The sequence below is a fragment of the Podarcis muralis genome, chromosome 10 (assembly GCF_964188315.1).
Source record: "Podarcis muralis chromosome 10, rPodMur119.hap1.1, whole genome shotgun sequence".
Lineage (NCBI taxonomy): Eukaryota > Metazoa > Chordata > Lepidosauria > Squamata > Lacertidae > Podarcis > Podarcis muralis.
The window spans coordinates 75558683-75586491 of record NC_135664.1 but is presented as its reverse complement, the minus strand read 5'-3'; the positions used below and the strand labels follow the sequence as shown (position 1 = coordinate 75586491).

The following is a 27809-nucleotide window of genomic DNA, read 5'->3' as shown; positions in this document are numbered from 1 at the left end:
GAAGCGGACATGGAGCAATGGATCCAAACTACAAGAAAGAAGATTCCACCTAAACATTAGGAAGAACTTCCTGACAGTAAGAGCTGTTCGACCGTGGAATTTGCTGCCAAGGAGTGTGGTGGAGTCTCCTTCTTTGGAGGTCTTTAAGCAGAGGCTTGACAACCATATGTCAGGAGTGCTCTGATGGTGTTTCCTGCTTGGCAGGGGGTTGGACTTGATGGCCCTTGTGGTCTCTTCCAACTCTATGATTCTATGATTCTAAAGGGACAATTGAAAGATGTGACTAAGAGAACACAAACGTTGGAGGAGGGGATGAAGAGGACAAAACAGGAAATGAGGGAAGTGAGGTGAGAAGAGGAGAAAATAAAGGTAGAAATGTCAGAGATTAATAAAACACAAGAAGAAGTCTTGGATGCGATTGCTATGAATGAATTGAGGCAGCGGGAGACTAATTTGAGGTTGAGAGCTGTACCAGAGATACAGGGTAACAATATTAAAGAGACGCTGATTGCAGAAATAGCACAATGGTTAGAACTTCAACCAGCGGAGGTAGCTATGACAGTGCAAAATGCATTTAGAATGAAGGCAAGAACAACTAAGACAAGGAAATCTCCGGGGGACTGTCTAATTATATTCAAGGACAGAGAAATGAGAAATATGATCTTGCAGAAGAACAGAGAGAAAAGATTGAATATCGATGGGAATTATATAATTATTTTTAAAGATATACCGATCAGACTGTTGAAACGGAGAGATCCATATAAACCATTGGTGCAAATTTTAAAGAAGAACAAAATAAAATTCAAGTGGGAATTTCCAGAGGGGATCTCTTTTTTCTATAAAAGTAAGAAACACAAACACACAAGCCCAGAGGAAGCAAGCAAGTTTCTGAGAAGATACAAGGAATTAAGACCAGAAGATGAAGAAATAAGAGGTGCAGCAGCAGGAGCAGGAGCTACGGGGGAAAGTGGACTGGGAGAGGGAGAAGAAGAAGATGGAAGAAACACAGAAGAAGAAGAAGAAGAAGAAGAAGAAGAAGAAGAAGAAGAAGAAGAAGAAGAAGAAGAAGAAGAAGAAGAAGAAGAACAAGAACAAGAAGAAAGATTATAAAATTTTAAATAAAATTTAATTAATTAGGATACCAAGATGGTGTTAAAATTATGGAATTGGAATATTAATGGGATGAACGATAGGAAATAACGGCATAAAATTGAACAATATCTAAAAAAGGAAAATTTGGATATAATATGTTTACAAGAGACACATGTGGCGAGAAGACATAGAAGAGTTTTGATCAACAAAAGACTAGGAAATGAATTTATATCGTCAGACAAAAACAAAAAGAGAGGGGAATATTTTATATAAGAAATAAAATTGAAGCTCAGCAAATTTTCAAAGATGAAGAAGGAAGAATAATTGCATTCCAGATCAAGTGGCAAGGTGAAAAAATAATAACAGTCGGGATCTATGCACCAAATGGAAACAAGACTGATTTTTATAAAGATTTGGAAGAAAAACTGTTTGATTATATGGACCAAGAGATTATAATAATGGGAGATATGAATGGAGTAGTGTCAATGGAAATGGATAGACTGAGAGCATCAGGAATGAGCAAAGAGGGAAAAGTACCAAAGTTTTTTTTCTCAATGATTAAGAATTGTAACTTAATAGACATTTGGAGACTGAGACATCCACCTGACAAACAGTTTATGTTTTATTCAGAATCGAATCAGTCAATGTCGTGAATCTATCAAATATGGGTATCTAATGAATTAACTCCAAGAATCATGCAAGTTGAAATTCAACCAAGAGTGATCTCAGATCATAATCCAATCAAATGTGAAATAAGAGGTTACGGAGAAAGATCATTCAGATGGAGAATTAATGACTACCTTCTAGATGATCAATTTTTTTTAGAGAGGGCACAAAAGAAGCTGGTGGAGTTTTTAATGAACAATTGTAGTAAGGGTACAAAAATGAATGTAGTGTGGGATGCCAGCAAGGCGGTGATGAGAGGATTTTTTATCCAACAGAATTCAATAAAAAATAAAAGCAGAGCGAAAGGCAAGAAGGAAATTTTAAGACAAATAATGCACAATGAACAAAAATTAATTGAGAAACCAGACAATTTGAAAATAAAACAGAATATAAAAGCTCTGCAAACACAATTTGCTATGATAATAAATAAAGAAGTGGAGTAGAATATAAAAAAAATTGCGACAAAGGAACTTTGAATTTGCAAATAAATCAGGCAAATGGCTGGCATAGCAAATTAAGAAAAGAAAGGAACAGAATACAATAAATAAAATCATCATAGAAGGAGAAGAGATAGTTAATCCAAAAGGTATCAGAAAAGGATTCTTGGACTTTTACAGACATTTATATAATAGTAAAGAGAAAAATAACATGAGAAAAACAGAAAGATTTTTAAAAGAAAAAAAGGTGCAGAAGATCCCGACAGAAAAGATAGAAAGGCTGAACGCCCCTATAGAAATGGAAGAGATTAAAGAAGCCATAAAAGAGTTGAAAAAGGGGAAAGCTCCAGGACCAGATGGATTTACAGCAAGTTATTATAAAGAAATGAGGCACATCCTGTCTACACCACTGAGAGAAGTCATGAACAATATTATTCAGGATAGAGAAATGCTAGAGACGTGGAAAGAAGCTTTTATTACACTAATTCCAAAACAAGACTCTGACTTGACTCAAGTTAAAAATTACAGGCCTATCTCATTGCTAAGTACGGACTACAAAATTTTTGCAAGTATCTTAGCGAAGAGGTTGAAAAAGATATTACAAGAAATTATTCATAAAGACCAGGCGGGTTTCCTTCCTGGCAGACAGATGAAAGATAATATAAGGAATATAATTAATTTGTTAGAATATCTGACAGCCAGGAATGAGAAACAAGCTGCGTTAATATTTGTGGATGCAGAAAAGGCCTTTGGTAACATTTCTTGGGACTTTATGTTAAAAAAATTAGAATATATGGAAGTGGGGAAAGAATTCTTTAATGGAATAAAAGTGATATATACTGAACAAAGAGCAAAGCTTATTGTAAACAACAGGACTACAGAAGAATTAAAAATATCAAAAGGTACGAGACAAGGATGCCCTCTCTCACCAATGTTATTCATAATGGTTCTGGAAATTTCCTTAAATTCAATAAGGAGAAATGAAGCAATAAAAGGTGTGTCAGTAGGCCAGAATCAGTATAAAGTAAATGCCTTTGCTGATGATCTGGTAATAATAGTGGAAGAACCGCTGGAAAGTGCAAAAGTAGATTTAGAAGAAGTTGAACAATTTGGTCAAGTGGCAGGGTTTATATTAAATAAGAAAAAACCCAAAATACTTACAAAAAATATGGAACAAGGTATGATAGAAACAAATGCAACAACAAATAGGGATAGAAGTGGTGAAAAAAGTTAAACATTTGGAAATCTGGTTAACCCTTAAGAATCTTGATTTGTTTCAGAATAACTATGAGCCAGTGTGGAAGGGAATAAAGAAAGATCTAGAGGTGTGGGGTCGAATGAAGTTATCTTTTTGGGGGAGAATTTCAATGATTAAGATGAGCGTGCTGCCAAAGATGTTGTTTTTGTTTCAGACAATTCCAATAATCAAGGGGACAGTGATCTTTAAAGAATGGAAAAGAGCAATTTCAAGATATATCTGGCAGGGTAAGAATTCAGTTTAAGTTATTAACGGATGTGAAAGAAAGAGGAGGCTTCGCCCTGCCAGACTTGAAATTATATTATGAAGCTTCATGTCTCTGTTGATTGAAGGAATGGATAAAGTTAAAAAAGACTGATTTGTTAGATTTAGAAGGTTTAGATAACAGATTTGGCTGGCACCCATATTTATGGTGTGAGAAGAAAAAAATCCATAAAGGTTTCGAAAACCACATCTTTAGAAGATCTCTCATAGAAATATGGGAGAGGTATAAAGGTTTATTAGAACCAAGAATTCCCCACTGGCTATCTCCGTTAGAAGTTGAGTCTCAAGAAAGTCAATTTAATGGGGAACTGGATTACATATAAAGAATTGATAGTAAAAGAAGCAGGAAAATGGAAAATGAAACCTTATGAAGATGTGAAGGAGCATGTATATGATTGGCTGTATTATTATCAGGTTAATGAAATGTTTTAAAAGGATTTTAAAGAAAGAGGTTTTGATGAAAAAGAATCAAAATTTCAAATGGAAATAATAAATAATGAGTACAAAATTTTATTTAAAATGTATAAAATGTTGCTGGAATGGTATACAAAAGACGAGGAAGTTAAATCGGTTATGATACACTGGGCCAGAGATTTGGGTTGTAATATACAGTTCAATGACTGGATAAAATTATGGAATGAAAATATAAAATTTATGGCATGCACTGCGTTAAAGGAAAATGTTATGAAAATGGTTTATAGATGGTATATTATACTCGTAAAATTGGCAAAAATGTATAAAACATGTAATAAGTGTTGGAAATGTAAAGAAAAAGAGGGAACATTTTACCATATGTGGTGGGATTGCAAGAAGGTGAAGGGTTTCTGGGAACTGATATATAATGAGTTGAAAAAGATGTTGAAATATACATTTGTTAAGAAACCAGAGGCTTTTCTTTTAGGAATAGTAGGAAATGAGATAAATAGAAAGGACTGTAAACTTTTCCAATACGCAGTAACTGCAGCGAGAATACTACTGGCCCAAAAATGGAAACAGGAACAACTACCGACGTTAGAAGAATGGAGAATGAAACTGATGGACTATGCAGAACTAGATAAACTAACGGGGAAGATCAGATATCTACGAGACCAAAAGTTCATCGAAGATTGGGGGAAATTTTCAGATTATTTGAAATGTATATGTGATGAGCAAACAACGCTAGTGGGATTTCAAAAAGCTCTGTGAATGTTTGAGGAATATTGTGTAGAAGAAAAATAAGAGGGTGAAAATTGAATAATGGATGATTGTTAGAGAGGCTGAAGGAAGTCCAAAAGAGAAAATATGTGATAAATTTAGATTGGATAGTATAAATGTATGTTGGAAAATTAATAAAAAATATTTATAATAAATAAATATATATATAAGTACAAAAAAATCTTTTCTAAAAAAACCTGAAGCCTTTTTATTGGTATTGAAAGGGAAGGAAATTAAAAAGAAGGATAAAAATCTTTTCTTGTACGCCACGACAGCAGCTAGAACTATGTTGGCCCAGAACTGGAAAACTGATACTCTACCTACAATCATGGAATGGCAGACCAAAATGAAGAATTACGCAGAATTGGCTAGATTGTCAGGAAAAATACGGGACCAAGATGAAAAGAAGTTTGTTGAAAATTGGAGTAAATATTTGGTATATGTAAGAGAAAATGGTAAAACTTTAAAGACACTGGCAGGGTTGGAGTAACTCTAATGGCATAAGACAAAATAGTATTAAATAGAATACGTGATGTTATAACTATATGATACTTACTGAAGAGATGGAGGGAAATCCGAAGCTCGGCAGAGCTTAAGGCTTAGGTGGATGGATAAATGTATAATGAGTGTATGTATTCTATGTGTATGTGTAATAATGAAAATCAGTAAAAAGTGATTAAAAAGAGAGAGAGAGAGAGAGAGAGAGAGAGAGAGAGAGAGAGGTGATGGAGGATTATGATGCCGAGGATGGGAAATGTCCAAAGGAACGATGAACCAGAGAAAAGGGGGGCCTCTTCATGGACAGAGAGCAGCTGCCTTTCCTTGTGAGAAAACAATTGATTTGAAAAGGCTGTATTCCAAAATCATGCTGCGCTATTAACAATGATTGAGGATTATGAAAGGTGGTGATGCATTACTATCATTTGACATCATTGCATCTTCATTTCCTAAAAACTGGGAACATGGGTAGGAGACGGGGGAATATAGGAAATGTTGAAATAAGAAAAGCTGCTAATGGCATTTGATGTGTTCTCTTTCCCTTTGTTCTCTTCCTTGAAACCAAAATAGGATTGCCTTTCTGCCCATTCTGAAGAAGGTGATACAGAAGACAGTCAGAATTCCGGGAGATGGGGAACCTTTCGTTTCATTAGGAATAGCCATTAAAAAGTGTGAAATGTGGGATATGCTTCATTGAATGAGGACACATAGCTCACATCAATGACTCCGAGAGGAGAAACCATTTAAAGGTATGGAGAGTGGAAAAAGTTTCACTGATAGTGGAAAACTTAGAAGACATCAGCGGACTCACATGGGCAAGAAACGATTTCAATGCACAGAGTGTGGAAAGAACTTCAGTCAGAGGGGACACTTAACTTTACATCAACGGACACATACAGGTGAGAAACCTTTTAAATGTATGGAGTGTGGAAAGAGCTTCAGTCGGAATGGAAACCGTAGAAAACATGAACAAACTCACACTGGGGAGAAACCATTTAAATGTATGGAGTGCGGAAAGAGCTTCAGTCGGAATAGTAATCTTAAATTGCACCAGAGGATTCACACAGGGGAGAAACCATATAAATGTACGGAGTGTGGAAAGAGCTTTAGTGATAGTGGAAGCCTTAGAAGACATCAACGGACTCACACAGGGGAGAAACCATTTCAATGCATGGAATGTGGAAAGAGCTTTAGTGATAGTGGAAGCCTTAGAAGACATCAACGGACTCACACAGGGGAGAAACCATTTAAATGTAAGGAGCGTGGAAAAAGCTTCAGTTTCAATGCAACCCTTAGAAGACATCAACAAACTCACACAGGGGAGAAACCATTTAAATGTATGGAGTGCGGAAAGAGCTTCAGTCAGAATAGTAATCTTAAATTGCACCAGAGGATTCACACAGGGGAGAAACCATATAAATGTTTGGAGTGTGGAAAGAGCTTCAGTTTCAATGGAAACCTGAGAAGACATCAACAGACTCACACAGGGGAGAAACCATTTAAATGCCTGGAGTGCGGAAAGAGCTTTAGTGATAGTGGACACCTTAGAAGACATCAACAGACTCACACAGGGGAGAAACCATATAAATGTTTGGCGTGTGGAAAGAGCTGTATTAATAATGGAAAACTTAGAAAACATCAATGGACTCACACAGGAGAGAAACCATATAAATGTATAGAGTGCGGAAAGAGCTTTAGTGATAGTGGAGAACTTAGAAAACATCAACGGATTCACACAGGGGAGAAACCATATAAATGTATAGAGTGCGGAAAGAGCTTCAGTGATAGTGGAGCCCTTAGAAAACACCAACGGATACACACAGGTGAGAAACCATATAAATGTATAGAGTGCGGAAAGAGCTTCAGTCAGAGTGGAGACCTTAGAATACATCAACGGACTCACACAGGGGAGAAACCATTTCAATGTATGGAGTGTGGAAAAAGCTTCCGTCGGAGTGGACAGTTAAGTTCACACCTACGGATTCACACGGGTGAAAAACCTTTTAAATGCATGGAGTGTGGGAAGAGCTTCAGGCAGAATGCAGAACTTAAATTGCACCAGCGAAGTCACACTGGTGAAAAACCATATAAATGTATGGAGTGTGGAAAGAGCTTCATTCACAGTGGGCAGTGCAATATGCATCAACGGACTCACACAGGGGAGAAACCATTTCAATGTATGGAGTGTGGAAAAAGCTTCTGTCGGAGTGGACAATTAAGTTCACATCAACGGACTCACACGGGCGAAAAACCATTTCAATGTATGGAGTGTGGAAAGAGCTTCATTCAGATTGGAAACCTTAGAATACATCAACGGACTCACACAGGGGAGAAACCATATAAATGTATGGAGTGTGGAAAGAGCTTCAGTCTGAGTGGACACCTCAATAAACATCACCAGACTCACACAGGGGAGAAACCATTTAAATGCATTGAGTGCGGAAAGAGCTTCAGTCAAAATGGAAACCTTAAAACACATCAACGGATTCACACAGGGGAGAAAACATTTAAATGTATGGAATGTGGAATGAGCTTCAGTCAGAGTGGGCACCGCAATAGGCATCAACGGACACACACAGGGGAGAAACCATAAGAATGCATGGAATGCGAAAGCGCTTCAGTTTCTTTTCTTTTCTTATATATATAATATTTATTAAGATTTTTTGAAATATTACAGTAAAAATGAAAAAGAAAAAGAAAAATACAAAATAAAAACAGTTAAAAACACACCTATTTTCTATTACTTATTTTCCTTTAGCTTATTTCCCGGACCTCCTCATACCTCCCTTTTTTGTATTCCGCTTCAATTCATTGGTTCAGTAAATCCTTACCATTAGATTTTAACCCAATTATAACCCTTTTTTCATATTCTCTTAAAGCATTACAGCTGGGAACCCTTAATTGCTATCCAACATCATTCTATCATTCATTAATTTTACAATATTTCTGTAGATAGTCTTTAAATTTCTTCCAATCTTCTTCCACCGACTCTTCTCCCTGGTCTCGGATTCTGCTAGTCATTTCTACCAGTTCCATGTAATCCATCACCCTCATCTGCCATTCTTCCAAAGTGGGTAGTTCTTGTGTCTTCCAATACTTTGCAATGAGTATTCTTGCTGCTGTTGTAGCGTACATAAAAAAAGTTCTGTCCTTCTTTGACACCAATTGGCCGACAATGCCCAGAAGAAAGGCCTCTGGTTTCTTCAAGAAGGTATATTTAAATACCTTTTTCAGTTCATTATATATCATTTCCCAGAAGGCCTTCCAAAGGTTTTTCCAAAATATCAATTATGTTCCTCAAATTATCAGACAAGTGTCTTCCCGGGAGAAAGCCCGCTTGGTCTTTATGCATCTCTTCCATCAATACAAAGAGCTTCAGTTTCAATGCAAGCCTTAGAAGACATTATCTGACTCACACAGGGGAGAAACCATTTAAATGTATGGAGTTTGGAAGGAGCTTCAGTCTGAGTGGAACCCTTCATTTACATCAACAAACTCCCACATGAGAGAAACCATATAAATGTCGTGTAAGTCCTACATCAACAGACTCATGGACAGGAAGAACTTTAACAGTTGACACCCTACAAACCCATCAACCCTCAAAGAGGAGAAGCTGTTTAAAGGGAAAGATTGCAGAAAGTGCTTTAGGTATAATGGAGTGTTTGAGGAACATCTAAGGACTCAGAGGGGAGAACCCATTTAGATGTATGGAGTGTGGGACATGTTCCTTTCAGAGTCCACTCTTTTCTTCACAGCAATGAACTCAGCAGGAAATCCATCTTAAAAGCATGTCATGTATTTGAGGTTCTGCTGTTTATATGTAAAACTGTATAGTAATGAAATAATGAAGGTAACGTCTCACTCTAGTGAGTATAATTTTAGATGTAAGGTACCTTTTGATAGTGAGGGGGAGTTGATGAATCTGGATTTCTGGGATGCTCATTTGCCTGGAAGCAGCTGGCAGAAAGCTTTTCTTCGTGAAGCCCCTGCAGATGCCGAGTTGCTGACTTCCCTCCCAGACGACAGGAAGCGAAAGTCGCACATCCATTGCCCTGTGTCCTTCCAAGCCTCTTTCCTCCCTTGCTCCCTTCTGCCGGTTTGTGTGCCTGACTTGGATATCCTGTGTGCTGTATTTTTCTATTGCTGAAACTGGATTTGCTCTCAGGAGCTACGTTTTGTGCCTCACTGGGGACCCAGTGAGAACTGTAAGCTTTGAAAGCTCAGTAAACTATTACTGAAGAAGTCCTGCTGCCTCTGTGTGTGTTTTTGACCTCAGTGTGGGACTTGCTCTGCACGTGGCCCCTACCATGCTGCTACTCTGCTCATGCCCTGGAGTTGCTCTACTCAAGCATGCAAGACGGTTTTTTTCACCAAACTCTGTCATCCCCCCCCACCGCATGATCTCCAAGCACTGCTTCTTCACCCAAACTTCATCCCTGTCTCCTAAGCATTCTGAAGAAAACTGATAATACTGTAAGTTAATGGGTGATTTCCCCCCAAGCCTAATTGCAAGAGGGGAACGGAGGGGCTGCAGGGACCCGGGAAGTCTCCTGATGGGCCCATCTTCACTCTTGAACCCCATGGGGCAACCCCAGAGCTCCTCCTTATTCTGGGGTTTGGGGAAGGTAGTATTTTTCCATAGTCCCAGAAGTTTTTATTCAGACATGCTGCAAGAGAGTTTTCCTACCAGAGGGCCACAGATCATATTGCTATCATACTGATTTTACTGTTGTTTCTGCTTTTGCTGTCATGGAACAGCTGGGTGCGGGGGGGGGGGGGAGGCACCAGTTGGGGGACCTACAAGGGAAGAAGGCTTAGATCCTGGGGACTTGTTGTGGGATGGCAGTGAGCAGAAAGAGGGAGGAAAGGGAGCAGAACGAGAGGGGAGGTGTTGCAAGCTGAGGAGGAAACAGGGTTTGGTGAGCAGGAAGAGGCTGGGGCAGAGAGCAGTTCAGACTCAGAGGAGGGGGCCAGGAGACCCAGAGGAGGCCGGCTGCTGAAGCATCCAGGGAGACTCCCCCTCCTGCTGTGACCAGCTCCCATCTCCCCTGGTCTCCCAGAGCACACTTGTTGTTGTTTAGTCGTTTAGTTGTATCCGACTCTTCGTGACCCCATGGACATGCCGCTAGCCTCAAGAACACTGTCCCACCATCTCGTCCTCCGTCGTCCCCTTCTCCTTGCGCCCTCCATCTTTCCCAACATCAGGGTCTTTTCCAGGGAGTCTTCTCTTCTCATGAGGTGGCCCAGAGCACACAGAGAAATCCAATTCAGACCCATGAGCCTGTACATTATATTAATGGTATTAATGGGCGTAGGGTTTTTTTTGTCCCAACATGCATCACTTTAATCTCATTGACAATGAACTGTATTTTCGGCCCATTCAGCCCGTTTGGAGAAGACCCTTTGGAGCTCCTTGCAATCTCTCTCCTTGCAATCTCTCTTTCTTTGCTCCGGTTGGCTGGACTCCTTCCTTTATTCCGCAGGGACCCACAGGGCTCAGCCCGACGAGCTGGGGGACTGAGCAGCCTCGCACCTAGATTTTTCTGTAACTCCCCCCCCCCTCCCAAAGAAAGGCTCAACATCCACGCCCATGGGTGCCTGTGGCCAGCCCAGACCCTGGAGCATCTGCATCTCTGCCCCAGCTTGAAAGTTAGGGGCTGCAGTGCTGGCGAACCTTATCTCCCCCTCCCCGTCCAGACAGAGGAATGGCCTTGTGGGGTTGGACAAGAGAGTCCCATCTGGGTGGTGTGGAGGGGGCAGTGCGGGGGCTTCTAACTGTAAAGTAGGGAGGGCCCTCCTGAGTCATCTAGTTGAACCCCCAGCATAGCAGGAATCTCAGCTAAGCATCACAGGCAGGGGGCCATCCAAGCTCCCCCCACCCCACCCAAGGAAGGCACTCTCCCCACTGGCTGTGCCAGACTGCCCTCTCAATGGCCCCTCCTGCCACACTTTCCTGTGGCCAACGACTCTTCCCCAGGGAGGGCATCTGAACAAGAGACCACCCCCCTGTAGGGTGCTGTGTTGATGTCCACCAGGCGGAGGAAAAGCAAAGCAGCTGCGCATTGGCACCGAGGGCTCCCAGACTTCAGCCAGTGCCCTCCAGGTTTTCTGAGTGCAGGCATCGTGCTGGCTGGCACTGAGGGGAACTGCAGGCCAACCTGCCTAGGGGGCACCTGCGTGGAGATGGCGGTGCCAGGGAGAAGAGCAGCAGGTTCAGCCAGAGGCTCCTAAAGGCTCTGCCCAGTTTCTTGGCGTGGAAGATGTGACCAGCCAGCAGGGGCTGGGGCTGGCCCCTCCTGGCCCCTGTTACCCAAGGTAAAGGACCCCTGGATGGTCAAGTCCAGCCAAAGGCGACTATGGGGACTTACTTCTGAGTAAGCGTGCATCAGGCAGGGCTGCAGAGTGGTGCTTCCAAAAGCAGCCAGTTTGCACATCTCATAGGATTTAATGTCTTGCCATTATAAATGCACGGGGATAAGTGCATTTATAGAGACACATTTTCACAAAACACCCAGACTCCGGCATGTAGCCGCAGGTGATAAAATAGGAGCCTTTCTGCAAATGGCCTTTGCAACACAACTCACTGGGTGGTAACAAAGTATACACATTTGCCTCTTTGCAACGTAGCCCCGTTTCCTCAATGAATCCACCCATTTCAGTAAAACCTGAGCTGAAATAGTAAGGAGAACAAAACAGCAGCCCTGTCTGACCCCCGTCAGCCACCAGACTCCCCCAGTCACGTGGCAGGAGACGGGTATGACATCATGGATGATCCAGTGATGATTCATATGATCCATTGGTGATCCACATGATCCAAGCAGGCTTGTCCAAAGAGCAGATCTCTGGGTCTGAATGAAACGGGTCTGCGGTGATGGATTCTGGAGTCAAGAAATCCTCCCTTTCCAGTGATCTCTCAGGCTGGCCGGGAAAAGGCAGGGAGCAGGAATCCTCAGGCATCCCGACGGACAGACTTGTCATGTTGCCAAAACACGAACTCGGAGTCTGATCTGATTTCCATGCAGAACTCATTTTGTGACTTCGCTGTTGGATTGTCGGGATCAGCCCCTCCCCCCTCTCCTGATCCCCAGAAGGAAGACCGGGGGGGGGTTTCTACTCCTCCTTCTCCCCCCCCGCACCCGCTCAATACTTTTCCTCCCCTCCCGGCACATCCTTCTCTCATCCCGCCCACACAATCCCAAATCACACCCCCAATACATTGCTCCTCCTCCTCCTCCTCCAATCCGGTTTCTGCTCCAGAAATGTGGGGCGGGGAGCCCCCCTCCCAACCTTTCTGCTTCTCCCGGAAGTGGAGCTTCCACTCCGGATTGCTGCTCTGCCCCGTAGCTGGGGGGGCGCTTTCGGAAAGGGGAGGGAGGAGGCAGGGGACCCCCCCCCCCTGGATGTTGCAGGAAAGGAGAATCGGGAGCGAGGAGAAAGAGGTAAAGGGGTCACGGGGGGGGGGCGGAGAGGGGGGAAAGGACCCAGAGACCCCCGCCAGCTCCCCCAAGCGCCCCCAGGGGGCTTTCCTCGCAGGGCGGACCCCTCACCCGTCTCCCCTGGCTCTGCGCGGAGAAAAGCGGCCCATGAAAGGGTTAAGCGGCGCGAGAGACGCCTGGATAGAGACCCCCTGTCCCTCCCCTGCTTCTCTTGGGGGGGCCGCCTCCGGCTGGAGAGATGGGGCTCAGGGTGTGGGGTGAGCAGAGCCAAGGGAGCCTCTGGATGCAGGGGAGACTCTGGAGAGAGGAAGGGGGTCAAGGGGGGAGGGAGAGGAGCATCCATGGGGCAGGGAAGGGCAGCATTGGCGAGGGGGGGGGGAGATATCGCGTCTCCATTGTGGCAGCTGCGGGGGATCTCTGGTGGAACAGCCTTGGCCTCTCTCTCCCGCCCAGTAATCGACCCCCCCCTTCAAGGCGACCAGAGAGGGATCCCTGGAAAGTGGGGGGTCCTGTCCCCCCACCCTTCCTTCCCGCAATCTCCATCCTCTTCCTGCCCCATAAGCCCCTGCCCTGTCCAGACACAGCGATTCTGCCCAGTCCATTCCTTGGTCCCCTGGAGAGGAGAGGAAGTCCAGAGGAAGAGATGTCAGTATTTGTGAAAAGAAAAGAGAAGGTTCTGGCCTCCCTTGGTCGCCTCAGCCTGGTCCTTGGACCCTTGTCAGCATAAAAGAGTCCACGAGAAGAGCATCCTGGCAGAGTACTTTCTGCTTTTACAGTGGTACCTCGGGTTACAGACGCTTCAGGTTACAGACTCTGATAACTGAGAAATAATACCTCAGGTTAAGAACTTTGCTTCAGGATGAAAACAGAAATCGTGCTCTGGCGGCACAGCGGCAGCAGGAGGCCCCATTAGCTAAAGTGGTGCTTCAGGTTAAGAACAGTTTCAGGTTACGAATGGAATTCCGGAACGAATGAAGTACTTAACCCGAGGTACCACTGTCTTCTCAAAAGTCTTTCTGCAAAAGCGACTGACCAACTGTACACACATCAACACTGCCAGCTTTCACCAACCAACCAACCCAACACCAAACTAACATTTCTCACTCTATATATACAACCTGCAGCTTTTTAAGCATTAAAGAAACAGCGGCCAATTTTTAGCCGTGACAAGAGGGGAGGGGAGAGGCCTTCTCAGAAGCGGCTCTTGGTTTCCGCAATCCCACCCAGGAAGCAGCCAGAAACCTTTTCCTCTCTCTCAGGCTTCCATCTTTAATTGTCCTTTCTTGGTCACCAGAAACAGGTGCAGAGTCCATGGAATGGCTCTCAGGATTGATACGGAAGCTGCACCTCAAAAGCATTTCTGTTCCTCTTATTCTTTGTAGCCAATGTCAGAGTGACTGACAAGCTGAGATACAACCCATCACCATCCGATGACAGCGACTGCATGAATCTTTTGTCACGTGACAAAGACACATGAGAGCAGAAGCAGCCAAGCAGGCTGGGAAGTGCAGGGACTGCACAGTCATTTGGGCCTCCTCAATTTATTCAGGCTTAACTGCTAACTGTGGAGTCATTCTGACATGTGACGTAGTAGCCAGTTGCACATTGTGCTCTCTGTAAGATTTCAGCAAGAGTCTGTCTGTCTCAGCCGTGAGCAGAGTCTGTATGCAATCTCAGTCAAACTGTTTGGAACCATGTGGTTTATGAAGAAGCTTCTTTTAATTCAGTAAAGCTTTTATTCTTTAAAACTCTGCATTATTAATTTACGCTGCGTGTCATCTTCCCAGTCAAAGGACCCCTTTTCAGGATAGACAGTGCCTGTGGCTGGAGGCTCTACACACCGGGTGTGCCTGTGGAGGCCAAAGACTGCCAGTATTAGCACAGGTGAGGTGTGTGGCCTCCCCAAATTTACAGGCTGTATATAAATGAAAAGTCGTGGGTGGGATTATATTTTACAGCAACCCTGTGATTTTCTCCACCTGTAACATTTTGTGAGCTGATATAGCAGTACGAATTCCAAAATAACTTTAAAAACCCCCACAAGATCATCATCATCATCATCACATTTATACCCCCAGGCCTTAGTTTGCCTCCCCATGATCTAGAGAAAACACCAGCTTTGAATCATGCAGAGTAAAACTACCAGAACTTCCTTGAACCGATAGGTTAGGAATTATCGCTGTACTTAGATCCGTACTTTTCTATGCCTGTACAATTTAGCAGAGTAACATTCTCCCTTTTAAACTTACAGCGGATGCATTTGCTTAGGCTCGCTAAAGCCTCTAAAATAAGTTTCCTTGGTAATTTCCACTTTAGTCCCTCATAAAAAGATAAGACACGACACAGTCTTCTATAAAAATATAAAAAGAGTTTACTCACACATTCTGTTCACAAATGGATCCCAGAAGGCGGTGACCCCCAGGCTGCACACCTGGTCCTTCAGGGGCACAGTTACCCCATCAGGACCAGGAGTGCCCCCACCCTCCCCCAGGGACAGTATTTCTGACTTGTCAGGAGTCAACCTCAATGTGTTGGCCGCCATCCATCCTCCAACCACCTCCAAACAGACACACAGGGCATTCACCATCCTCACTATTTCCAATTTAAAAGAGAGGAAGAGCTGGGCATCATCCACATACTGGTGAACACCCAGCCCAAACCCCCTGATGATCTCTCCCAGTGGCTGCATATAGATAGTAAAAAGCATGGGGGAGAGAATGGAGTCCTGAGGCACCCCACAAGTAAGCATCCAGGGGTCTGAACACTCATCCCCCAACACCACTCTCTGGACATGGCCCAGGAGGAAGGAGGGGAACCACTGCATAACAGGGCCCCCAGCTCCCCTAGAGGGTCCAGAAGGACACCATGGCCAAAGGTCTTCAAAGCCGCTGAGAGAACCAGCAGAACCAGGAAACAGCTTCCCCCTCAGCCTCTGGCCCGTTGGAGATCATCAACCAGCACAACCAGGGCAATTTCAGTCCCATGATGAGGCCTGAATCCCCATTGGAAGGATCATGGCGGCAGGAGCTTTCCTGGTCCTGCACCTCCAAAAGCTCCAGCCACAAGACTTTCATTAGCTTTGAAGGGGCCACATGATACATTGTGGTCTTTTCTTCGAAAAACAAATATTTTGAATACTTTTACAGTGCTGTATGATGTAAATATGGGATCCGGGTGGTGCTGTGGCTTAAACCACAGAGCGTAGGACTTGCCAATCAGAAGGTCGGCGGTTCGAATCCCCGTGATGCGGTGAGCTCCCATTGCTCGGTCCCTGCTCCTGCCAACCTAGCAGTTCGAAAGCACGTCAAAGTGCAGGTAGATAAATAGGTACCACTCCGGCAGTAAGGTAAACGGCGTTTCCATGCGCTGCTCTGGTTCGACAGAAGCGGCTCACTCATGCTGGCCACATGACCCGGAAGCTGTATGCCGCTGGCTCCCTCGGCCAATAAAGCGAGATGAGCGCCGCAACCCCAGAGTCGGCCACGACTGGACCTAATAGTCAGGGGTCTCTTTACCTTTACCTTTATGATGTAAATTTTGTTTCTGTTTCCCTTGTTCCACATCGGAGAGACTTTGATACACAGCTCTGAGCCCATCTCCCCCCTTGAAGCTGCTGTGTTTGTAGCACTGCCAGCCTGGGCAGTGTGTTTGGGGGTCCTGGGCTGCCTAGACAAGAAGACCCCCTTCTCAGCCCGGCTGATATGGTCCCAAGGAAAGCAGAGCAGTATGTTTGGCACCAGCTTGGCTGCAGGAGTTGAATGAAGAAGGTGTGCAGGACACCATCCAACCGTCTTAGAGATTCCACCCTGGATTTGTGTGGGTTTCCCTCCATAGCCTTTTCTTCTCCTGAACATAACTCACGAGGCAGTGAAGGTTTAGGACCAGAGTTTTCCTTCTCGATGGGCTTCCTTCCCCGGTTGACGATTCCATCTGCCCTTCACTTTCCTCTGCAGGATGGGCAGAATCTGCCTTCTAGACTGTGGGATTCACTGTTCTTCTCATCCTCTCCATCCACCAGGGCTTGACTTCAGGTGCAGCAGAATTGCCCAGCCCCCCAAGGATTTGAGACCCATCAGCTATTCTCACCTGGTTTTGCCAGCCGGTTGAAGCCATTCCTGGGATTGTGGCCCCTGATTCATCCTGACAGCTTCTGGAAGGCACAGGTGAGAGCTGTGTGCAGGGTGGGGACCACCAAAGGTACTACCGCTCCCATGACACCTCATGACATCATATAATAGCTATATTTGAGACAGAAGCGGAATGAATTCATGTCTCTAGAAGTAACACAACTTCAGGCCATCAATAATTCAACACTACATATTCAAGGTTGAAGTTTTCACTAGTACAGTTATCCATTTGCCTTTAATATGCAGCTTTTTCAGTGTCACTTTAGGATGGGCTCGAGATCAGGCACCCCATCATTATTATAAGGAACAGTGGGGGTCTGGGATTCTGATGTGCCAGCTGCTTTTCTTCTGCTTCTCCTGCTCTCGCCATGCAATGTGAGGCATGTAGATGGAGGTCCATCTCCAAGAACAGGAGTTTCCCTGAGTACCCATTCAGCTGACCCCAAGCACCAAGCCTTGTCACTAGTTCTCTGACTGACCCAGACCACAGTCCCTGGAGAAGATGTAGACCTGGGCCTCCCAAAATGGTCCACTTGGACCTCTTGTGGCCAATGAGACTGTGCAGGTGATTCATAAAGATCTAGAGGTGGATGCAGGATTATGATGCAGAGGATGGGGAATGTCCAAAGGAAGGTATGGACCGGAGAAAGAGAGGGCCTGTTCACGGACAGAGAGCAGCTGCCTTTCCTGTGAGGAAACAATTGATTTGAAAAGGCTGTGTTCCAAGATCATGCTGCTTTATTAACGATGATTAATAAATCATTAATAAATCCTGTCGGAGAGGTCGGGAGCACCTCGGGACATTGAGCCTCCTTCTCCGGAGGATATCCATCCGTACCAAAACTGGACTTCCCCACGTCCCCACGAGCTCCAAAGGAACCCACTGGCGCAAGTAATTCTCTGACCCCACCGGAGGAAAGAGAGCTTTTAGCCACCTTTGGTGACCTTCCACCGAGGGAACAACAAGAAATAATTGATAGACTAGAAGTACTTAATCATCAGCTCATACATGTCCAGAAGAACGGAAAAGTCCTGCCCACTTCTCAGGATAACCTTGCCAGCTTTTCGGAGTCGTGCTTTAAGGAAGTAGGAAGTCTTCCATACCTCAGTCCAGCTCCTAAACCCATGCCTCCCCCACTTGTGGGCAAATCCCACCGACGCTTGGCAGACCCTGGTTCTGCCTCACAAGTCGGCCTCTCATCCCAACTCTTGATAAATTTTGACTCGCCCCCCAAGAGTCCCCCGCCGAAGAGTGTAACTCAGAGTCCTTTCCACCAAAACAATTCCTTACCATCCAATCCATCAATGCCGGAACTGGAGTCCTCATATTCCCCTGAGCGGCATAGACCCGACATACAAACAGTACCTGTACGTCAAGCATCCCCAGTACCTTCGCTAGCATCAGGTCAGGGGAGTGTTCCACCTACATCAAAAAATGACCCGGATTGGACTGAAGACCCGGCCGGACATATAAATCAAATGGTTTCATCGGCGACCTTTAGACCTCGTGGTGGGGCAGTCCCAGCAAATTCTGTGGAGCCTCCCACTGAAGTGTCCACCCTTGGGCCAGCCAGCGGGAGACCCGCTCTGTCGCCCCAGTCTGAACACCTCACTACCAACTTCAAGATTAGGCACCTCCAGCAGGTGCCTGCCATGCAAAGTAAAATAACTGACTTTTTTGTGGGGTCTGCCCTGCCTCCAAAGGACTCACTTCTCTCCCTGAATTGACAGCGAATTGAACACAACAAGAACTCCCCCCTATCAGTCCTCAGCTGGAACATCGCGGGCTGGAGGGGAAAAAAACATGAGCCAGAATTCTTGGAGTTTATTAACCTGTTTCATATCATCTTGTTCCAAGAATCGTGGGAAGTAGAGAAAATTGTCCTAAATGGCTTTGAGCTGCTAGAACTCCCTGCCTGCCCCTCCCTGAAAGGAGGCCGCCCTAAAGGGGGCCTAATAATAGGCATCTCCCTCAACCTACATTCTAAATTTACTCTAGTACAGGCCTTGCCTCCCTATGCCCTTACCGGGCTGATTACGGGGGAAAAGATCTCGCTCCTAGTTACAAATGTTTACTTGCCACCTGGGGGTTCTTCCCTCGAACTGGGCTCTAGATGGGGCTCGCTAGAAGAGCATTTGCTCTCATGCTATGTTAAGTTCCCTAACACCCCGGCCATTATAGGTGGCGATTTTAATGCCCGCACAGCAGCAAACTGGGACTCGCTGACCAAAGCCAAATGGTGGGTTACCCCAAACCTTGATAATTACGACCTGGAACATATCATGAGGAGAACTTCTAAAGACCACAGAGCAAATGAGGCTGGGGTACTCCTCTATCAAATGGCCATCCGTTTGAATTTGGTGCCCTTAAATGGCACATGCCTCCCTGATATCCCAGGGGATTTCACTCACCTGAGCGTTAAATCAAACAGCGTCCTCGATTACCTGTTGGTCTCTAGGGACCTACTTAAGTGTATTTCCACTTTTAAGATCGAGAATGTACAATTTAGTGATCATCTTCCCCTTGTAGCTAAGCTTTCCCTGAACTGGCAGCCGGAGGCTCATAGACATGCGACCCAGATGGTAACCAACGAATCTCTCCAAGTAAGAGGAATCAAATGGTCGGAGACCCAGGCTCAAAGGTACCAGGAATTCTTTCAAAAAGAAATCCTCGGGCCCCATTCCAACATAGGCTCTGCCTCAGACGAGCATAGCATAGTGCTGAAGCGCTTCCACCATCATACGACTGATCTTACGTCCTTCTTTAGGTTACCACCCAAAAATTTAAATCGAATCGAGTATACTCACGGTGCCCCCTGGTATAATTCTCAGTGCAAACAAGCAAGACAGCGCCTCCGTGCTATATATAATGTATATAAGACCTCCGATGCATCTACCCTGCCAGCTAGTTATGCCCAAGCCAAGCAAGTCTACAAACGCACGCAGAAAACTGCCAAGCGTGAGTGGCAACATAATCGTTGGCAGGCTTTGATTACTGCTTCAAAACCACACAGGTCCAGGGAATTCTGGTCTTTGATTAACAGAAGGGTGAGGAAATACCCAAGGGCAGTCATCTCTGCACCGACATGGGAAGTGTTCCTGAAGAAATGCTTCTCACAGGCAGATGCTCCCTCCGACCATCTGATGCATCTGTTTACCCACCTACCTATTTGGCCTCCCACCGATCCTGATGAAATAGCCAAGCTAATAGCTCAGCTGAAACCGGGCAAAGCCCCTGGGCCCGACTTGATCCCTGCTGAAGCCATCAAACTACACCCAAAATGGTGGGCCGGCATCTTGGCCAAAACCTTCGATGCAATCAACGCTTCCGGTCTCATCCCCAAAATATGGAAGGAGGCCATTATAGTACCAATTCATAAAAAAGGTTCTCCAACGGAGCCGGAAAACTACCGCAACATCAGCCTCCTTTCGATCATAGGGAAAATTTATGCCAGCTTTTTGCTGACTAAATTATTGCGATGGGTAGAAGAGACTAACCAGATTGGCCACGAACAAGCAGGGTTCAGAACTAAACGTTCTACAACAGATCATGCAATAATTCTTTATCATCTGGCACGGAAGTACTCCTCCCCTCCCCGGGGCAACCTCTGTGCTGCCTTCTTAGATCTAAAGGCAGCCTTTGACAGCGTTCCTAGAAATATTCTTTGGGAGAAACTTGCGAAACAGGGCATTGATAGAAGACTCTTATGGCTCATAAGTCAGCTCCACGAAGGTACCCTTGCCAGAGTGAGACTTACTCCTGCGGGCGACCTCACAAATTCAATACCAATAAACAAGGGAGTGCGCCAAGGATGTATATTGGCTCCCTGCCTATTCAACCTTTTCATCAGCGACATGCGAGCACCCCTAGTCAACTCATCTCCAAGTACACACGCGCCTAGACTAGCGGATTACCGCTGCCCACTCCTTTTATATGCGGACGATGCAGTAATTCTATCTTATACACGTGTTGGACTAACCAGAGCTCTGAAGATCTTTGCCACGTATTGCCAACTCAACCAATTAACCATCAACCATGCTAAGTCCAAGATTCTGATTTTCTCCAGAAGCCGGAGATTATACAAATGGAAGCTTGGTGGAGCAAAAATAGAGCAAGTCCTAAAATTTCAATATCTAGGAGTTATTTTTCAATACAACTTGGGATGGAAAGCTCAAATTCAACACCTACTTAACAAGGCCAAAACCCTGTCATATGCGCTCCTCCGATTTTTCTTTTCGGACGGAGCTCTGCATGTTCCCTCGGCCCTAAAGGTGTTCAAGGCAAAAGTGGTTGCAGTGCTTGCTTATGCTGCCCCGCTCTGGGCCGTGATGACAGATCTTGCTCCCCTTGAGACTCTGCAAAGCCAATTCCTACGCCGGCTCCTAATGCTCCCCCTGTGCGTAAGCAACGCAGCCATGCGACTAGAATTGAAGATCGCATCCTTAGAAACTTGCCTGTGGAAGCAAGTCTTCAATTACTGGTTATCATTGTGGCATAGATTACCAAATCATTACCTTGTCCAATGCTTATGGCGAGATGAATTCTCCAGCCTTTGGACTAGTAAAATTCATGCCAAACTCCTGAGCTATGGAATCTCTCCCTCAGATTCCCTAAAACTAGATCAAATCACTGCTCAAAGACTGATCCGTCAAAGACTGGATGACATCGACTTGCAGCAAAATTATACGCTGGGGGGAGGTGTTTGTTCGCCCCAGAACATTGGTATCACTTTAACTTATTGTGTTCCATCATACCTCTCCTCCCTTTCGACTGTTGCCCATAGACTGGCCTTCACCAAAGCGAGGTTCAACGTTTTCCCCTCCAATGTCCTGAGACATAGATTCTCAAATGGCCAAGTCCCCGCCACGTGCGAATGTGATAAGGTGACGCCGGAGTCGCTCCAGCACATTATGTTCACTTGCCCCCTGTTCAATGTGCCACGGGCAAATTTGTTGGGATCAATCATACAGAAACTAGAGGGTACCCCACCAAAATTCCACCTTGCCCAAATCTTGCAGGATAAGGATTCCCACACGACCCTGAAAGTGGCTAGGTTCCTGGTCGCTGTCCTCTCCCAAAAGCGACGCCAAGGAGCGCTACAAGCTAATTAAGGCGTAGCATGCCTTCCCATCTTATAGTATTTATTGTTATAGTGGTATTTTAGCGACTGTTTTTTTTTTTTTTCTTTTCCCCAAGGCACAAGCTGTCACTTATGTGTTGTTTTTACCTGTATGGGCCTATGGCCGTAATAAATATTATCTCTCTAATTAACGATGATTGAGGATTATGAAAGGTGGTGATGCATTACTATCATTTGATGACATTGCTTTTTCATTTCCAAAAAATTGGGAACATGGGGAGGACATGGGAGAATGTAGGAGATGTTGAAATAAGAGAAGGGGCTAATGGCGCTTGATGTGTTCTCTTTCCCTTTGTTCTCTTCCTTGAAACCCAAACAGGATTTCCTTTCCTCCAACTCTGAAGAAGGTGATGGAGAAGACATTCAGAATTCCAAGGAATGGGGCACCTTTCGTTTCATGAGGAATAGAAATTAAAATGTGGGAAATGTGGGAAATGCTTCATTGAATGAGGACACATAGCTCACATCAATGACTCTGAGAGGAGAAACCATTTAAAGGTATGGAGTGTGGGAAAAGTTTCACTGATAGTGGAAAACTTAGAACACATCAGCGGATTTACATGGACAAGAAAGGATTACAATGCAGGGAGTGTGGAAGAACTTCAGTCAGAGAGGATTCCCCAATATACATCAGCGGACTCACACAGGGGAAAAACCATTTAAATGCATGGAGTGCGGGAAAAGCTTCCGTCAGAGTGGACACTTAACTTCACATCTATGGACTCACACAGGGGAGAAACCATATAAATGTATAGAGTGCGGAAAGAGCTTTAGTGATAGTAGAGACCTTAGAAAACATCAACGGATTCACACAGGGGAGAAACCATATAAATGTATAGAGTGCGGAAAGAGCTTCAGGCTGAGTGGAGACCTTAGAAATCATCAACGGACTCACACAGGGGAGAAACCATTTCAATGTATGGAGTGTGGAAAAAGCTTCTGTCAGAGTGGACAGTTAAGTTCACACCTACGGATTCACATGGGTGAAAAACCTTTTAAATGCATGGAGTGTGGGAAGAGCTTCAGGCGGAATGCAGAAGTTAAATTACACCAGCGAAGTCACACTGGTGAAAAACCATATAAATGTATGGAGTGTGGAAAGAGCTTCATTCAGAGTGGGCAGAGCAATATGCATCAACGGACTCACACAGGGGAGAAACCATTTAAATGTATAGAGTGCGGAACGAGCTTTAGTGATAGTGGAGACCTTAGAAAACATCAACGGATTCACACAGGGGAGAAACCATATAAATGTATAGAGTGCGGAAAGAGCTTCAGGCTGAGTGGAGACCTTAGAAAACATCAGCGGATTCACACAGGGGAGAAACCATTTCAATGTATGGAGTGTGGAAAAAGCTTCTGTCGGAGTGGACACTTAAGTTCACATCAACGGACTCACACGGGTGAAAAACCATTTCAATGTATGGAGTGTGGAAAGAGCTTCAGTCGGAGTGGACACCTCAAAAAACATCACCAGACTCACACAGGGGAGAAACCATTTAAATGTATGGAGTGTGGAAAGAGCTTCAGTCAGAGTGGACACCTCAATAAACATCACCAGACTCACACAGGGGAGAAACCATTTCAATGTATGGAGTGTGGAAAGAGCTTCAGTCAGAGTGATAGACTTAGAATACATCAACGGACTCTCACGGGTGAAAAACCATATAAATGTATGGAGTGTGGAAAGAGCTACAGTCAGAGTGGGCACCTTAGAAATCATCAACGGACTCATACAGGGGAGAAACCATATAAATGTAGGGAGTGCGGAAACAGCTTTAGTGATAGTGGAGACCTTAGAAAACATCAACGGATTCACACAGGGGAGAAACCATATAAATGCATGGAGTGTGGAAAGAGCTTCAGTCATAGTGGAGTTCTTAGATATCATCAACGGACTCACACAGGCAGGGGAAAACCATATGAATGTATGGCATGCGGGAAGAGCTTCAGTCAAAAAGGAGACCTTAAATTACACCAGCAGACTCACAAAGGGGAGAATCCATTTAATGCATGGAATGTGGAAAGAGCTTCCGTTTCAATGCAAGCCTTAGAAGACATCAACTGGCTCACACAGGGGGAAAACCATTTAAATGCATTGAGTGCGGAAAGAGCTTCAGTCAGAATGGAGACCTTAAAACACATCAACGGATTTACACAGGGGAGAAACCATATAAATGTGTGGACTGTGGAAAGAGCTTCATTCACATTGGAAACCTTAGAAAACATCAACGGACTCAGAAAGGGTGAAACCATTTAAATGCATTGAGTGCGGAAAGAGCTTCAGTCAGAATGGAGACCTTAAAACACATCAACGGATTTACACAGGGGAGAAACCATATAAATGTGTGGACTGTGGAAAGAGCTTCATTCACATTGGAAACCTTAGAAAACATCAACGGACTCAGAAAGGGTGAAACCATTTAAATGCATTGAGTGCGGAAAGAGCTTCAGTCGAAATGGAAACCTTAAGACACATCAACGGATTCACACAGTGGAGAAAACATTTAAATGTATGGAATGTGGAAAGAGCTTCAGTCAGAGTGGAGACCTCAATATACATCAACGGACACACACAGGGGAGAAACCATAAGAATGCATGGAATGCGGAAAGAGCTTCAGTTAGTGTGGACACCTCAATATACATCAATGGACACACACACAGGGGAGAAACCATAAGAATGCATGGAATGCGGAAAGAGCTTCAGTTTCTTTTCTTTTTTATATATATAATATTTATTTAGATTTTTGAAATATTACAGTAAAAAAGAAAAAGAAAAATACAAAATAAAAACAGTTAAAAACACACCTATTTTCTATTACTTATTTTCTTTTAGCTTATTTCCTGGACCTCCTCATACCTCCCTTTTTTGTATTCCGCTTCAATTCATTGGTTCAGCAAATCCTTACCATTAGATTTTAACCCATTTATAACCCTTTTTCATATTCTCTTAAAGCATTACAGCTGGGAACCCTTAATTGCTATCCAACATCATTCTATCATTCATTAATTTTACAATATTTCTCTAGATAGTCTTTAAATTTCTTCCAATCTTCTTCCACCGACTCTTCTCCCTGGTCTCGGATTCTTCTAGTCATTTCTACCAGTTCCATATAGTCCATCACCTTCATCTGCCATTCTTCCAAAGTGGGTAGTTCTTGTGTCTTCCAATACTTTGCAATGAGTATTCTTGCTGCTGTTGTAGCGTACATAAAAAAAGTTCTGTCCTTCTCCTTCTTTGACACCAATTGGCCGACAATGCCCAGAAGAAAGGCCTCTGGTTTCTTCAAGAAGGTATATTTAAATAACTTTTTCAGTTCATTATATATCATTTCCCAGAAGGCCTTAATCCTTGGGCACGTCCACCAAAGGTGAAAGAATGTACCTTCAGTTTCTTTACATTTCCAGCATTTATTATCGGGCAAATGATAAATTTTTGCAAGCTTGACTGGGGTCATGTACCACCTGTATATCATTTTCATAAGATTCTCTCTTAGGGCATTACATGCCGTAAACTTCATACCTGTGCTCCATAACTGTTCCCAGTCAGCAAACATAATATTATGTCCAACATCTTGTGCCCATTTAATCATAGCAGATTTCACCATTTCACCCTGAGTATTCCATTTCAACAGCAAGTTATACATCTTTGACAAAATCTTAGTTTTGGGTTCTAACAGTTCTCTTTCTAATTTTGATTTTTCTACCTGGAAGCCAATTTTCTTATCCAAATTATATGCCTCCATTATCTGATAATAATGAAGCCAGTCTCGCACTTTGTTTTTCAATTTCTCAAAACTCTGCAGTTTCAGTCTATCTCCTTCTTGTTCCAAAATTTCCCAATATTTCGGCCTTTTGGCCTCCATATTGAGCCTTTTCAGAGCTTTCGCTTCCATCGGTGACAACCACCTTGGGGTTTTATTTTCCAATAAATCCTTGTATCTTATCCAAACATTAAACAATGCTTTCCTGACAATATGATTTTTGAATGCTTTATGTGCTTTGACCTTATCATACCATAAATATGCATGCCATCCAAATACGTTGTTAAAGCCTTCTGGATCCAAAATGTCTGTATTTTCAAGAAGTAGCCATTCTTTCAACCAGCAAAAAGCTGCTGATTCATAGTAAAGTTTAAAGTCTGGCAGGGCAAATCCACCTCTTTCCTTTGTATCCGTTAATATCTTAAATTTTATTCTGGGCTTCTTGCCCTGCCAGACAAATCTAGAGATATCTCTCTGCCACTTCTTGAAACAGTCCATCTTGTCCACAATTTGCAATGTCTGAAACAAAAACAACATTCTAGGCAATACATTCATTTTTATCACAGCAATACGACCCAACAGTGAAAGCTTCAAATTTGACCAAATTTCTAAATCTTTTTTCACTTCTGTCCAACGTGTTTCATAATTATCTTTAAATAAGTTCCCATTTTTGGCTGTCATATTAATCCCCAAGTATTTCACTTTCTTAACCACAGTCAGGCCTGTCTCATTCTGAAACTTCTCTCTTTCAATCGGTGTTAAATTTTTCTCTAAAACCTTAGTTTTTAGCTTGTTCAGTTTAAATCCTGCCACTTGACCAAATTCTTGAATTAATTCTAAAACCCTTTTAGTACTAGATTCTGGCTCCTGTAACGTCAATACTAAGTCATCTGCAAATGCTCTCAGTTTTTACTGTTTGGCTCCGACCTGTATACCTTTAACCAACCGGTCCCTTCTAATCATATTCAGCAGAACCTCCAGGACCGATATGAAAAGCAGTGGGGAGATTGGGCACCCCTGTCGTGTCCCTTTTTCTATCTTAAATTCTTCCGTCACCACATTATTTACAATTAATTTAGCCTTTTGTTCAGAGTATATTGCACCTATACCATTTTCAAAAACTTGGCATACCACCATCCCCTGTAGGTTCTTCTTCATGAAACTCCAAGAGACATTGTTAAAAGCTTTCTCCGCATCCACAAATATCAGAACTGCTTTAGTGTTTATATTCACTTCTAGTTTTTCCAAAATATCAATTATGTTCCTCAAATTATCAGACAAGTGTCTTCCCGGGAGAAAGCCCACTTGGTCTTTATGAATCTCTTCCATCAATACAAAGAGCTTCAGTTTCAATGCAAGCCTTAGAAGACACCAGCGGACTCACACAGGGGTGAAACCATTTAAATGCATGAAGTGCAGAAAAAGCTTCAGTCAAAGGGGAAATCTTAGAAAACATCAACGGACACACAGGGGAGAAACCATTTAAATGTATGGAGTGTGGAAGGAGCTTCAGTCGGAGTGGAACCCTTGATTTACATCAACAAACTCCCACATGAGAGGAACCCTATAAATGTCCAGTAGACAGAGGTTCAGTCCTAGTGGAACTCCTACATCAACAGACTCATGGACAGGAAGAACTTTAACAGTTGACACCCTACAAACCCATCAACCCTCAAAGAGGAGAAGCTGTTTAAAGGGAAAGGTTGCAGAAAGTGCTTTAGTTATAATGGAGTGTTTAAGGAACATCTAAGGACTCAGAGGGGAGAACCCATTTAGATGTATGGAGTGTGGGACATGTTCCTTTCAGAGTCCACTCTTTTGTTCACAGCAATGAACTCAGCAGGAAATCCATCTTAAAAGCATGTCATGTATTTGAGGTTCTGCTGATTATATGTAAATCTGTATAGTAATGAAATAATGAAGGTAACGTC

The 27809-nt window shown here is 43.8% G+C and overlaps 1 pseudogene across 1 annotated transcript; it reads left to right on the top strand.

Annotated features, from left to right (window-relative positions):
• Positions 1-1052: 1052 nt before the first annotated feature.
• On the top strand, positions 1053-27809 carry LOC114605703 (uncharacterized; annotated as a pseudogene). Its single transcript, XR_013394493.1, has 3 exons — positions 1053-3680; positions 5980-7970; positions 22743-27809. The product of XR_013394493.1 is annotated as an uncharacterized LOC114605703 (transcript).